Below are 5,874 nucleotides of genomic sequence, written 5' to 3'. Positions count from 1 at the left end.
ATGATCTAGGTACATTGTGTAATCCAAAATACCTATGCAAATGCTTAATTGTATAAAGAACATTATGCAAATGTTTAACTGAATAAGGAATAAGATGTCATTATTAATAATGACTTGTGAATGTAATTAGAAATGACTAATTAGGAAAACACCACAGTAATAAAGGGTGTATTTCAAAAGTAGTACACTGGGGATATGAGAATATGCCTTTTATATGTCCTTTACATGCCAATAGAACATACATGTGGTGTTCCTGCCTAAGTACATGATTTGAAGTGAAAAGGTAGGGATAAAAGGGTCATAATGATCTCCTAACTCCTTTGAGTAGTTTTAACATAAAACATTATATTCACTTTGGAAAATTTTTTTCTAAGTTGAACTTAGAGCTGGTATAGGCTCCTCTGGAAAGAGGTAAAATTGAATGTGTTTTATTTAACTTCTAAATTCTACTGTTGTTTCATTCTCCTTATCTCTTTGTTCTTTACTGTTTTACTGTTTGTAGTCTCATTAAACAGATGCCAATACAGCGAAACAGAGATATACTAAGTAGTGTAATAGGTAAAAATAACAGTAGAATTGTAGGGGCAATTTGACCTAAAGTTACAGCTCAAATCTTAATACTCTTGACTGCCTGCCTGAAATGAAAATAAAAATGTTTCTGTACTTTGGCTTATCATATTTTATTTTCTGTACCTTGGCTGATTCACAAGACAATTCAAATTAAGAAACAAATGGGACTCTAACGCAATCCCTTGATATTTAAGAAAATTGGATTTGGATTACATGTAAAGAAATTGACAATTGCTGGACAGAGATTTGAAGTCATCCAGTTAATCTAATATATACTTATATCTGCAAATTATTTCTCCTATTTTCAATTGCTAAATGTAAAACTCAGCTATTCTATTTTCAAAGTTGATAGTGGAGAGCTCTCTGTATCCATGAATTTCCTATCTTTGAATTCAACCAACATCAGATTGAAAACATTTAAAAAAATGGATGGTTGCATATATACTGAACAAGTACAGACATTTTTACTTGTCATTATTCCCTAAACAGTACAGTATAACAAAGACACAGCATTTATATTTTATTAGGTATTCTAAGTAATCTAGAGAAAATTTAAAATATACAGAGTAGGGTATATGCAAATACTACGCCATTTTACACAAGGGATTTGAGCATCTGTGGATTTGGATATGAGGGGGTGGTCCTGAAAACAATCACTCATGAACAACTGTATGTAGATTTGACAAAAGGGAGAATTTTAAGACTGTAACTGATAAGGAAGATATGGATTATTGAGGGAGGATATTAAAGTTAGAATTGTTTTTGGGGGATGAGTTAGGTTCAAAACACACAAGAATTACAGATTTCAGAAGTATATAGAGATAGAGAAAAAAAAATTCAAACCATAAAAAGAGTGGATGCTGTAGCTTGTGTAATATTACCCTTATTCTACACATCTTCACCAATCTGTTGAAAGTAATTTCTAACCACGTGGGCTAGAGAAGGAGGCAAGTAGAGGAGAGCAGGAGAAAAAAATGATGGTATGCTGAAAAACATACTTTGCCAATTATAGATGTAACTATGATTTGTGTACAAGCTATATCTATCCAAAAGACCACGTCAATATCACAGCAAGTGTAGAGGGAATGAATATGTAGAAAATCTTCACCATAATACCTCAAATCTCTGCCAGGAATGTCCTGACTTTCATCCATTAATACTGCCTTAGGCAAAGGATGTCCTGTAAACACTGCATACCAAACAAATCAAATCTAACACTTTGAGTAAGCTTTTTATTTTCATAAAAGTCTTTATAGCTTCTGGCCTCATTTTCCTTTCAAATAAAAACAAATGAGTTGAGTTTATCATTATAACTAAGAAATTTAAATTCTTTCAGCATTTAAGTGACAGGAAAAGGCCCAAATTGAGATCAACTTTCAGCATTGTATCTAGGGTAAGTAAAACAGGTACTAATGAAAAATGATTAATTCAGAGCCGCCGTAACTAAAATGTTAGCCTACATCATGAATCAGTTGGAAGAGAAAAATGCATTTGAAGGTTAATGGTTTTAGAAAGATAGTTCAAAAGTGAAAAACTGAGTTAGGCTACAAAAAATTATTCGCTTTATTATTATTCTATTACTACACTACTCACACAATGCCAAGTCAAGAGGTTGAAATGTAAGAAAATCTGGCTAATCAACAGTTATTTCAAACAAATGTAAGTGAATTTTAACATTGTACAGTTATACCCACATGATGTCTACATGGTGAGTTTTGACATATTAGTCATAGCCTAAATAACATCTTTAAAAATAACTGACATGAAATAAGAATGAGGATTTACTTTCCCTTATTTTGATAAACCTGTGTCCATTTTCCTTTATCTTTATTCACATATTGATAAATATAGTGAATTTCAAATTTAAACATGGTTTGATCAGTATTAAAGATTATTGTATAGTTCATTAATGTAACATATTTTATTAACTCAGTGCAAAAAATATATTTGGAATGTTGACCTCGTGAAGATGGCATGCATTTTTTAGGCAAATAATTACTCTAAATACAGAGTTTATCAGCATGAGAAAACAGTGAAAAAATGATGTTAATAATACAGGTAGGATATATTAATGAAGAATTTATGGTAAGACAAATACAACCCAGAATAAATCTAAAAGAAAGTCCTATTCTTTTGGGTAAAAGCCCTTACAATATGTTTATACCTACAATAGGTGATATAATATCATCATATCTACAATACTTCAGATTTAATACAAACTCATAAGGTTGATCATTTTCATTGTTTTAATATAGTCAATAGTTCTTAGCTTTCCATTCTTAGCTCATAAGAAAATAGGAAGTATCTTTCTCTGAAGCAAGTGAACTCATGAGAAAAGTCTTGAATTTTCAAGTTATAGATTAAGTGTTCACATTATTTGCAACTAAGTCACAGTTAAGTTGCTTCAGAAATGTTTAGCAGATTGCTTTATAGCAGGATAACACAGTTTGAACCATAGTTTCTTGAATACATCTTGCTGGGAGCTTATTTCATTCAAATGATGAAGGCAGCTGAAGCATGATATTTGAATCTGCCACATTTTGCTCTAATAAAGGAGAATTTTAGGAAGCTCTAGTTGTGATAGGCAACAAAGTAAAGCAATTGAAATGTGGATCTTATATTTTATACAATTCAGACTGCTTGCATATGTGTGTGTAGTGATAAGATACTTTAAAAATAAAATTTCATTTGGCAAGAGGCTTACAGTTAAACTGTAAAAAGCAATACACAGATCATGTGAATTACCAGCATATAAAAATAAATATGCAAATGACTGTAATACTGCCAAAATAGCATCTTTGATAGGAAACCTTTCATAAGAATCTTATAAAGTGACACATTTTAAAATCGTTTTTATATTTTATAAGTACTTACAACTAGCAGTTGTTACTTTTAATTAGAAAATACACATATGTTCAGTCACACCTGAATAAGTAGTATGTATGCACATAAAGAACGGATACATATATACACTTCTATTATAAATTTTAAAAATCATCAAACAAGTTCTTATCAAGCACTTTCTACTCATATTAAACTTTATATTTTACTGGATGCTGTGAAGATTACAGAAGTAATATTGTTTTCACTCAAGAAGTTCAAAATCTACATGGGAAACACAGGAGTGAATATAACTGGGTCCTAATGTGTGTATGCAGGTATAACCCCAGTAAATTTTAGATACTCCATAAATTTTGTGAAATGAGTGAATGAATTGTAAAAGCTAAACTGGTTTTTCCTTTTGTTTTGTTTTGTTTTTGAGATGGATTCTCAGTCTGTCTTCCAGGCTGGAGTGCACTGGTGTCATCTAGGCTCCCAGCAACCTCTGCCTCCCAGGTTCAAGTGACTCTCCTGGCTCAGACTCCTGAGTAGCTGGGACTACAGGTGTGTGCCATCATGCCGGCTATTTTTTTTTTTTTTTTTGTATTTTTAGTAGAGACAGGGTTTCACCATGTTGGCCAGGCTGGTCTCAAACTCCTGACTTAAGGTGATCTGCTTGCTTCGCCCTCCTGAAGTGCTGGTACTACAGGTGTAAGCCACTCCGCACTCCTCCTGGCCAAGCTAAACTGTTTTTAATCACTCACTTTAGATAATTTAAATATTTCAAAAAATTCTATCATAGGAAGTTTGAGAAGAAGGTCTATTTAAATATTTGACTTGGAATGTATGTTCTAGTTAAATATTGTCATGTATTTATTGCCATGTATATCTATTATTCTGTCCCCCAAACCCCCAACCAAACCAACCATTTTATTATGCTTACAAACTCTATGATCTGGGAGTTTGTAAAGGACATAGTGGGGATTGTCTCTTTCCATGATATCTAGGACCTCAAATAGGATGCTTCTAACAGCTGGAAGCAACTTGAACTGATAGGGGCTGGAAGAGCTAAGAATGGAAGATCTCTTACCAAGAGGAAAATAGGTCTTTACTCTCCTGTCTGGTGACTGGGCTGGGATGATTTGAAGGCTAGGCTCAGCTGGGACTATCGACCACAACACCTATATATGTGGCTTTTCCATGAAGTTTTGACTTCTTACAGAACAGTGGCTGGGTTCTAAGAAGGTTCAAGCTAGGAAGGAGTTTTCTAAGAATTTACTTATAATTTACTGTCTTTTTATATATATATATAACTGATACAAATAATACATTTTCTCTGAAGCTCGCATTTTAAAGCCTGAGAAGTAGAATGCTTTACCAATGGCAAAAATCACTGACTCAGATACCTATGAAGTGGATACTGTGAATTGTCCATCAAACTCCACCCTGTCCCTGTTCCTAAGGAAGAGTTGTAGCAAGGTCCATAACGACACAGTTAGAGATGACACTTCTCATCCTCATTTGAAGCTAAGTGTGGCCACGTGACATTTTCAGAATGGAATATGAACAGAAATGTGTAATTTTTAGCCTGGGCCTCAAGACATTAGATATACGATCCTCCAAGCTCCTTTTTCCTTCACATGAGGTAGATCATGGAGTTCCTTGACCCAGCTTCAACCATGCAGCTGAGAATAATGCCATAGTGGATGATAATAAGTTAGAAAGTGCACAGCAATAAGATAGAAAAAACCTGGGTTCCCGGTACAGTATTTGTGAGAAAGAAGCAAATTTCAGTGTTCTTTAAGCCATAGTTTGGGTCCTCTTTGATAGAAAAGTTTATGTTTACTCTAATTCAAATAGTACACACACGATTGAATGATAGCTGGATGTTGAAGAAATGATGGTAGGGAAAGCAAGCTCCCTGTTTTCCACCTCCCCGAACCAAACCCTTTAAAATGTTTGGTATGGTCAATATTTTTGTATCTATTGACTTTCATTGCTATTTTTAAGTTGCAGAAGACATTTCTAATGAAGGAAGCACTAGTAGTAAAATGGTCATGTTTATCATGTAAATTTTTTCATACTTATATTCCTTTTCCATTTTGACATGGCTGGCCAAATTTTCCCACACATAGCACCAACATTTCACTTGAAAGGCCAAGAAGCTTGTACTTCAGCTCATAGAACTTCAGAAGCTTGTATTTTGGCACCATAGATCTTAAACTCTGGAAGCACAGAGAACACATTCCCATATTTACAAGTAGAAAAATATTACTAATCCAGAATCATCAGAGGCAGCCTTATAGATTAGAGCAGCAGCTCTCAAAGTGTGGTCTGAGGACCACTAAAAAACCTTTTCAGAAGGTCTGTAAGGTTAAACCTATTTTTGTAATAATATTAAGATGTCGACAGTCGGAGGCGGAGGCTCGCGCCTGTAATCCCAGCACTCTAGAAGGCCGAGGCAGGCGGATTACCTGAGGTCAG

The sequence above is a fragment of the Colobus angolensis genome, unplaced genomic scaffold, assembly GCF_000951035.1.
Source record: "Colobus angolensis palliatus isolate OR3802 unplaced genomic scaffold, Cang.pa_1.0 Scaffold41, whole genome shotgun sequence".
Classification (NCBI taxonomy): domain Eukaryota; kingdom Metazoa; phylum Chordata; class Mammalia; order Primates; family Cercopithecidae; genus Colobus; species Colobus angolensis.
The sequence above is the reverse complement of the archived record's forward strand: the minus strand, read 5'-3'. Positions refer to the sequence as shown.